Source organism: Onychomys torridus, chromosome 17, assembly GCF_903995425.1.
Source record: "Onychomys torridus chromosome 17, mOncTor1.1, whole genome shotgun sequence".
Classification (NCBI taxonomy): domain Eukaryota; kingdom Metazoa; phylum Chordata; class Mammalia; order Rodentia; family Cricetidae; genus Onychomys; species Onychomys torridus.
This window is the reverse complement of record NC_050459.1, coordinates 62,155,865-62,165,952: the sequence shown is the minus strand read 5'-3', so window position 1 is coordinate 62,165,952 and position 10,088 is coordinate 62,155,865.

Genomic DNA, 10,088 nt, shown 5'->3' with positions numbered 1-10,088 from the left:
CCACCACCACCCAGCTAGTTATCAATTTAAAAGACTGTTTCTTTTCAATACCCTTATAAGAAAAGGACAGAGAAATATTTGCCTTCATGGTGCCTACTTATAATAATTCTCAGCTGGTTAAGAGATAAATGGAGGATTCTCCCACAGGGAATGTTAAATAGCCCAACCCTATGCCAATATTTTGTACAACAGCCATTGGAAATAATATGTAAACAATTTCCCAAATCTATAATTTATCATTACATGGATGATATTTTACCACCTGATTCAAATTCATAAATTTAAAAAGAATGTTTGAAGAAGTAAAGAAAATTTTACCTTGTTGGGGATTACAAATTGCTCCTGAAAAGATTCAAACAGAAGATTCTATTAATTATTTAAGATATAAAATAGGTCTACAAAAAATTAGACCCCAAAAGTTGCAAATTAGGAGAGATCGATTATGGACTCTTAATGACTTTCAAAGATTATTTGGAGACATTTCCCATCTTCAAACTGTTGTTGGGGTAAAAAATGATGAACTGAGTAATTTGTTCAAAACCTTAAATAGTTCAAGAGAATGGTCAGCTGAAGCTGAGAGAGAATTGGTCTTGGTGGAAAAGAAAGTATAGGAGGGACATGTGGATCGTGTGGATCCAAAGCTTGTTACATTTTGGTTATTTTGCTATCTAGACATTCTCCCACAGGAATTTTAATGCAGAGGGAAGATGTTATATTAGAATGGATATTTCTATCAAATAAATAGAGTAAAAAGTAAAAAACTTATGTGGAAAAGATCTCTGACTTAATTTTAAAAAGAAAATTGATACTTTGTCAATTAGCAGAAATAGACCCAGCAGAAATTGTAGTACCTTTAACTAAGAATGAAATTGACAAATTATGAGCAGAAAGTGAACCTTGGCAAAGAGTGTGCAGTAATTTTTTGGGAGACGTTAACAGCAAATATCCCAATAGTGATAGAATTCAACTTATAAGAAGAGCTGATTGGATTCTGCATCAAATTGTTCAGGAAACACCCGTATCTGGAGCCTGCACATTTTACACAGATGCAAACAAACAAGGAAAGGCAGATTACAAGTCAGAAAATTTAAGTAAAGTGGTTCAACCTTATAGTTCAGTTCAACAATTGGAATTGTATTCTATTCTGTTGGTATTAATGGATTTTTCTGAACCTCTCAACATAGTTACTGACTCAGTATTCTGAAAGGGTGGTCTTACATACTGAGACTGCAGAAGTTATCCCTGATGAGTCAGAATTAACTTTGTTATTTATTCAGTTACAAGATATAATCAGGAATAGGAAGCATCTTTTATATATAACTCACACCCAATTCCATACAGGTGGGTCTACCAGACCCTCTAACACAAGGTAATGATGAGATTGATAAATTATTGTTAGGAAATGTGCTGGAGGCCTCAGAATTTTATGAAAACATCATGTCACTAGTAAAGGTTTAAAGAAGGATTTTTCCATAACCTGGCAACAAGCCAAGGAAATTATAAGAAAGTATCCTACTTGTGCTTTTTACAATTACATTCCATTTCCAGCAGGATGTAACCCAAAGGAATGAAATCTGGCAGATGGATGTGCATAATTTGGAAAATTAAAATATGTACACCACACTATTAATACTTATTCAGGATTTCAATGGGCAACTGCTTTGGGTTCTGAAAAAGCTGATTCTGTAATCACTCATTTGCTAGAAGTTATGGCCATCGTGGGTATACCTGCACAAATTAAAACTGACAATGCTCCAGCATATGTCTCTGGTAAAATAAAACAGTTTTTTGCTTATTACAACATAAACCATATTACAGGTATACCACATAATCCTACAGGCCAAGCAGTTATAGAAAGATCCAACAGAACTCTAAAGGATATGCTAAGTAACAAGAAAGGAGTAACAAAACCCCCCAGAAATAGACTGCATAATGCTCTATTAACTTTGATTTTTTTCAATGCTAATGAGAAAGGAGCAACAGCTGTGAAGAGACATTGGATAATAGAAAAAACTATAGAATTAAATCAGCCGATATACTTTAAAGATGTGCTGACCTCAGAATGGAAACCAGGATATGTATTATGTTAGGGATGAGGTTTTACTTTTTTTCTATAGGAGAAGATAAGCTGTGGATACCATCAAAATTGATAAAGGTTTGATTTGAACGAGAGAGTCCTCTTAATTAGAGGAGGTGATAGTTCATCAACCAGCATAACCATCCAATTTAAACTAATTTATACCACTAACTAACTAATGCTTTTCATTTAATCAGATATAACTTGCCAAAAGGGAACCTCCCCAAAGTTAGGCTTGGGGAAGGGTTTTTGTTTTTGTCTTTCAGGAGAACGAAGGCTAAGGAATCTGAAGAACAATGGACAAATGAGACATCTGAAGAAAAAGGACAAATCATCTAGAAAAAAATGTCCCAAGAAAAAGAGTAAATTGGCCTATTGGTATATCACATATAAAATTTCATAAGTCTTCCTGAAGGTTTGTTTCTGCTGTTCTCTATAGACACTTAACACAAACAAATGGTCTTTTGGTAGTCTTAATTCAATTAAAAATTAAAGCTGGCTTTAGAGTTGGAGAATGGCTCTCTCCTTCTCTGAACCCAAGCATGTTGTTAAAATGAAAATTCAAAATCTCTGTATCATGTCAGAAGAAAGAGCCTTCTGATCTACAGAAGAAAATAAAAAAGTTAAGGGACTATTCTATTTCTAGTAATCTCAATTCTTTGATTCTATTTTGATTCTTAAAACTTTTCTTAAGGTATGAATTTTATATCAAAATTTATAAGATAAAAAAATATATATTTTAAACTTTTGTTATGATATTAATGGACATATAGAGTACAAACTAATTCTAGAAAAAAGGCTTCATTTAGCTGCCTATACGTTTTTGTATTGGAGTCTTTATCAGTTTTCTTCAGGGAATCATGACCAGGCCTAACAGCAAATTTGGAGTTTCCAGAAAGATGATGGGGCCACATAACAATGATTCCACATGGACAATAATAATATCACTAAGCTGGCAAACATCTCCAAAAGATCAGCTTTGTATTACAAACTACTCAGGACAGTTTTGAGATGGCTAACTGAGATGATCCAGCCTCACAGACTATTTGAGCAAGGACTTGAGATAATCCCTGCACTTTTGCATTATGCAGAGACTGGACAACAAATGATACAGCTACCTCTCCCAGAACTTGACAATTAACCCAAAATTTTTCTTTTCAGGATTCCCTAAAGATGCCTTCGCCCACAAACAGCAGGAAGTAATTTTAAGAACACAATGCCCATATTCCCAAGAGGTGGGGCAGATGGTTTATGTTCTTTCAATGGTTTTCGAGTCTGAAATAGTTGTTATTGTTTAGAAGGATTGGTTACAAGTTGTTATTAAAATGGTCAGGAAAAGGGTTGAACAAAGGAAATTAGATTTAAGGTTCTTGTTTGAAAAAAGAAGATATAGATAAGAGGTAGATTATTGAATCTACTCTAAAAAAAGATATATAGAAATGATGGAATAAAGGGTAGATTATTCAATCTACTCTGAAAAGAAAAAAAGAGAGAAATAGATATGGTATAGATTAAAGAGCTAGATTATTGAATCTACCTTTTGTTTGTTGTTTTGGTTTGGTTTTTCGAGACAGGGTTTCCCTGTGTAGCTTTGCACCTTTCCTGGAACTCACTTGGTATCCCAGGCTGGCCTCAAACTCAGAGATCCACCTAGCTCTGCCTCCTGAGTGCTGGGATTAAAGGCGTGCGCCACCACTGCCCTGCTTGAATCTACTTTTAAAAGACAACTACTAGTTTTAAACATTTTTACATTGGATTGGATTTTTATATGTTGTATACAAATTACATATATTGAGATTGATATTGTTAGAAAATGCTGTATGTATGTTTCTAATCTTGTTCAGGATATTGTACCTATACAGTTCATTTAACGATGTAATACAATTTGCTAATCCTTGAATGTTTTTATTACCAACTATTAGGATATAAAGCAATGAAAGTTAGTAGCTAGACATTTCAATCGAACTTGTAGTCATATTGGGTATGTTTTCAAGGTCAAGCAGAGATATATTTTAGATAGACAGGTCATCTTCATACCCTTCAGAGATCTACAGAATATGGTATTTAAAATGTTTTAATAACACAGATTTTTTTCTTTTTTTTTTTTAAATGACTATGAGACATGTCTGCTCATGGCAGTACCAATCTACTTCAGAAGAGATATGGGCATTGAAGAAATTGCATATAGAGTTAACTTTCATTGTGGCAAAAGTTAGCCATTGGGCAATGAAATACCCTCGCATTGACTGTTGACGAACAGGACAAAATGGACAGACAGAACACAAAACAAAGGTCTACCAATTCTTGCCAAGGCAAGTGTGGTTGCAGCTTTGGCAACAGGTGTCCTCTAAGGCCAGGACAATATGGCACCATTGCTGAAGTGGATTTGCAATCTGGAAAAGGTACAGTGCCCCTTTCTTTGAAGGCAGCTGAACAGGCAGTGGATCCATGGCTTCTCATGTGCAGTGGAACAGCAGCTGAAACAGGTATTCTTGAAAGAGTAACTAGGTTGACAGAGTCTAACCTCTCAATGGTAGACTGGCATTTAATAAAAGAGATGAAGCCAGCACAGCCAAGAGGAATGAACAGCCAAATACCAAAAACACCAGATATTTCCAGAATTTAAAATCATAAATCATGACAGGACACTCGTGGAATTCAAGTTTATCTGGTACATGGAATACTCGCACCAAATGTGAGGTTGAGCTTTAGGCCTTGTGTACATCCTACTTTACAAATAAGTCTGTCAGATACGCTAAGCCTGTAGACCAAAGATGATGGATGCCCCAACCTGCAGAGAAACCTCAGGTGTCTGTCCAGGCAGCATTTGTTAGAAGTTGCTTGTTTGCACTTCCTGTTTTACTAGGTAATATTACTTCCTTCTCAGGTCTCTGAGGGAGTTGAAGATTTGATAGTTGTAGTTACAATTTTCCTTGTTAAGAAATTCAGAAAAAAACTCACTAAGAGGTGTTAAGTGTATAAGTTTGAAAGATACCATGAGATAGTTTTCTGTTGGTAATGTAAGTTAGTATAGAAAATGATTCAGGTACATTTTGAACTCACAGAAAAAGAATAGATAGCCGGGCGGTGGTGGTGCACACCTTTAATCCCAGCACTCAGGAGGCAGAGCCAGCTGGATCTCTGTGAGTTTGAGGCCAGCCTGGTCTACAGAGCGAGATCCAGAACAGGCACCAAAACTATACAGAGAAACCCTGTCTTGAAAAACCACACACACAGAAAAAGAATAGATAATGGAATATTTTCTCTGGATTTGTCAAATGCAAATGGACTAGACATTGTTGATGTATTTATTGCTTTTATATACTGTATATAGTTATTGTACTTATTGCATACATTTTTCTTATATTAGTTATAACTTTTTAATATTTTTTTAATTTTTATTAGGCAAAAAAAAAGGGGAAATGTGGTGATATTTTATTTGTGCTTTGATAAATAAAGCTTGCCTGGAGATCAAGGGGAAAAGGCCAACCATTTTAAGTAAACAAAGTGAGGCAGCACACGCCCTTAATCCGATCACTTAGCAGGCAGGTTCTCTGTGTGTTCAAGGCCATACAAGGAAACAGAGCCAACCATAGTGACACACGCCTTTAATCCCAGTACCAACCATAGAGACTTGGAGGTCTGTACAGACAGGCAGTGATAAGGAAGTGAGGTAGCTCAGCTAAGAGCCCATGAGAGGGCAGAACACCAAGGCAATAAAGGCATGAGTAGACAGGAAGTAGCTCACATCTGGAAGCTGCAGAGTTGGTGAGGTAAGGTTGGCTGGTGGCTATTCCTATTTCTCTGATCTCTAAGGCTTTCACCCCTATATTTGGCTCCGTGTTTTTTATTTAATAAGACCATTTAGAAATTCGTTGACAGCTGGGGGCGTGGCTTGGGGGTGGAGCTCCCGTCCAGACCATTTGAGAATGTCTCAAGTCCAGGGGTTCTGGAAACTGTGCTCCGTTCAGCAACTGCTGTTTCTTTCCCCAGCTGTAACCAGATACCTACAACCTGACAGCCCTACTTTGTGAACCTGAAGGTCAAACCTGCTCCCTACCTTAGCACTGAGAGTCGGAGTTACTCAAACTGGTCCCAGTTAAATTCATTTTTAGCTTCTGAGCTGCAAACTGTCAAGTGCTGTTTTCTGTCTCCCACACCACCCGGCACAGCCTGAACAAATAAGCCTTCTTCCTACCCCTTCCTTAGAACACTGACAAACAGGACAGTTTGCTCATGGTCATGTCAATCCCCATGACGAACACACAGTGTGTCTACTCCTACCTTGTCCACGTGGCCACTTCAAAGCACACCACCAAAAGAGAACTGTGGAATTCCACTCATCACCTAGGATCCAGGGCTGGCCCTGTGACCTGAGACTCCTCAGATAAGGGGTGCCTCAGGTCACTGAGCCCCAGGCTGGCAGCAGTGTTCACTCTGAAGGGCCTTCAGGGTCTATCGGCCTCATGGTAAGCAAGGCCCGTCTTAGAGGGTACAAGACAGCACCAACAGCAAGAGCATGTGGAAGAGGCCATGGTATGCAGAGTGGAGTCCGGGGGCCCCTCATCCAGGACATGACCATCCTGTAGCAACTGTGACCTTGTATTTGAGTTCACTTGTGGTCAGTCAAGGGGCGCAGAATTTTCATCTGGACTCTGGTGAGAGCTAAATTTCACTATCCCAACATGGCCTGAGTGGAAGGTGTGGTACCATGTTCTGTCCTTGCTTCAGGGAGGGCACCTGCTGCGTGTCTGAGGCCTTGGGGGTGACATCAGCACAGCATGCCTAGAGCACCTCAGACACCATGGCCAGCCTCCAGCCTGCCAGAAGATTACATTTTCCAAAATGCACCAATTTCCAGCATAGTGTGTTTTGGTGGTTTTTTGGGGGGGGGGGGTTTGTTTTTGTTTTTGTTTTTTTCTTCTTCTTTTTCTTTTTTTCCGAGCTGAGGACTGAACCCAGGGCCTTGCGCTTGCTAGGCAAGCGCTCTACCACTGAGCTAAATCCTCAACCCTTTGTTGTTGTTTACTTTGCCCACAGCGTTTGCATGGTTGTCTGTGTGATGTTCTGACCAGGCAGAGACTGCAATCCATCCTCCACTCTGCAGACACCCTGAGCTAATGGATACTTCCTGGTTCTCCCGCCAGCAAATTCTGCACCTTCACCCTCTTCCTGGCTTAGAGAGTGCAATGTGCTCACAGTTACGCTGCTGTCATGTGCTGTGGCTTTTGGTAGCTTATCTGTTGGTTTTGGTAGCTTATCTGGTGGTTTTGGTGGCTCATCTGGTGGTTTTGGTGGCTCATCTGGTGGTGTACACAGTGATGGAGAGGTTCTGGGGTGCTTCATCCTGCCCCAGCAGGGAGGCTTCTGTACATATTGATCACTGACTGGTTATAACACAGACTTGTTTGCAGGCCAGCACCCTCCTCCCCGATAGTCACTCTGGGCAGAGGCTCCCTGGAGCGGAACTATTTACGTGTAGTGCATGAGGTTTCTTTATGCAGTGTTACCTTAGTGTCTTACAGCTAATTTTTTAAAGATTAATTTTTGTGTGTGTAAGTGTTTCGCCTGTATGTGTGTCTTACCACATCCATGCAGTGCTCATGGAGACCAGAAGAGGGCACTGGATCCCTGGAACTGGAGTTACAGATGTTGTGAGCCACCATGTGGGTGCTGGGAATGGAAGCTGGGTCCTCTGCTAGAGCAGCCAGTGCTGAGGAGGTGAGTGCCCTATCCACTGGGCTGCAGCCTCAGCCAACCAATCTTCAGCTTTTCTAAGAGTCTAGCTGGCCAGGGTCAGTGATGTGGGGAACAGACTGAAGGCCAGCCTCATTTTCTGGTAGCTAGAGTCCCTGTCCCTGGGCATGATGGACTCCCGGGAGCGAAGCCTCCGCCCTCCTATACACACATCACACCCTGGGCACAGGAGACTAAGCCAGCCTTCCCAGTACTTTGTGGGGTGGAGTACACAGCTCTTAGTGTAAGTCTTAGGCTGGCCTTGAACCCCTGGCTTCAAACAATTCTCCTGAGCTGGATGTGGTAGTGCTGGCCTGCCATCCCAGCAAGAAAACAAAACCAAACCCAAGTGACCAGTCAGGATAGCGTGCACGCACCACAGAGGTCAGAGACAACTTGTGGAGTTGGTTCCTTCCTCGTAGCATGTGGACTCACTCACTCAGGCTGATTAGCTATCTATCAGCTGAGCCTTTTCACACAGCAGACACTTCTTTGTAGCACAATTTTTTTTTATATTTATTTATTTATTATGTTGTTTATTTATTGTATTTACAGTGTTCTGCTTGCATGTATTCCTGTACTCCAGAAGAGGGCACCAGATCTCATTACAGATGGTTGTGAGCCACCATGTGGTTGCTGGGAATTGAACTCAGGACCTCTGAAGAACAGTCAGTTCTCTTAACCTCTGAGCCACCTCTCCAGGCCAGTAGCACGAATCTTAAAATGTCTTATTAATGAAAATAAACCTGGAGCCAGATACTGGGGTGAACACTGGAAGATCAGAGAAGCAGAACAAGCCACAGCTACCTCACCTTGCCAATTCCTCAGCAGATCCTGTTTCCTCAGACTGGAAGCCTCTGAGTCCTCATCCAGAATGAATCTCAGCTGAACTGCTGCTCAAAAGCCTAAAAGCTTAACCAGCTCTAGTTCCTCATCCTCACACCTCATATACCTTTCTGCCTCCTGCCATGGCTTTCTGGGATTAAAGGCGTGAGTCACCGTTCCTGGCTGTTTCCAGTGTGGCTTTGAATTCACAGATATCCAGATGGATCTCTGCCTCTGGAATGCTAGGATTAAAGGCGTGTGCGACCACCCTATGTTTAATATTGTGGCTGTTCTGTTCTCTGATCCCCAGATAAGTTTACTGGGGTGCACAATATATCAACAACACTTCTTTTTTGTTTTTTTGGTTTTTGAGACAGGGTTTCTCTGTGTAGCTTTGCGCCTTTTCTGGATCTCACTCTGTAGACCAGGCTGGCCTCGAACTCACAAAGATCCACCTGCCTCTGCCTCCCCAGTGCTGGGATTAAAGGTGTTCACCACCACCGCCCAGCAACAACACTTCTTAATGATTTACTTTTTAATTTTATGCAAATAAGCGTTTTGTTTGTGTTTCTATGTTCGCCACACACAGGCTCACGCACAGTACCCACAGAGGCCAGAAGGGCATCAGATCTCCTGAGCTGGAGTTACAGCTGGTTGTGGGTTTTGGGGACAGAACGTGGGGCTTCTGCAAGAGCTCTGGACTAAGCTGATCCATCTCCCCATCTTACCTATTCTTTAATGAGAAACATGGTGTCTGAACTCAGTTTCCTACTAATCTTTCCTCATGAAGGATTCCTGCTCTCCAAGGCTCCAGCTGCTTGCCCTCTGTGTCGTAGGGAAAGGCCGGGGTGTTAAAGCCTGCCTGTTTCACCTCTGCATGCCATTTGCTTGTTTATTTTATGTAGGTTTTGTTTGGAAACAGGGTGTCACTATGTCACCCTGGCTGGCTTGGAACTCAACAGGTCCGCTTTCCTCTGCATCCTGCATGCTTGACTGAGCCTGACTTTGTTTTGCTTTATCTATCTATCTATCTATCTATCTATCTATCTATCTATCTATCTAATCTGTCTATCTATCTTATCTATCTATCTATTTTTGTTTTGTTTTGTTTTTCGAGACAGAGTTTCTCTGTGTAGTTTTTGGTGCCTGTCCTGTAGACCAGGTTGGCCTCAAACTCACAGAGATCCACCTGGCTCTGCCTCCTGAGTGCTGGGATAAAAGGCGTGCGCCACCACCACCACCTGGCTGTCTTGTTTTTTTTAGATCAGGGGTCTGCTTCAGACATGTGGCACACATCTCTCATCAAACAGACAGTGTAAGGTGCCTAATAATTCATACCAATTTGGTTAAGAAGATGATGAAAGGGTTGGGTAGAAGGAAAACGCCTGGCTGCCACAGCTTGGTCCTTGCTCTGGTCCAGCCATTCCAGAGGAGCACCTGGCTGTGATCA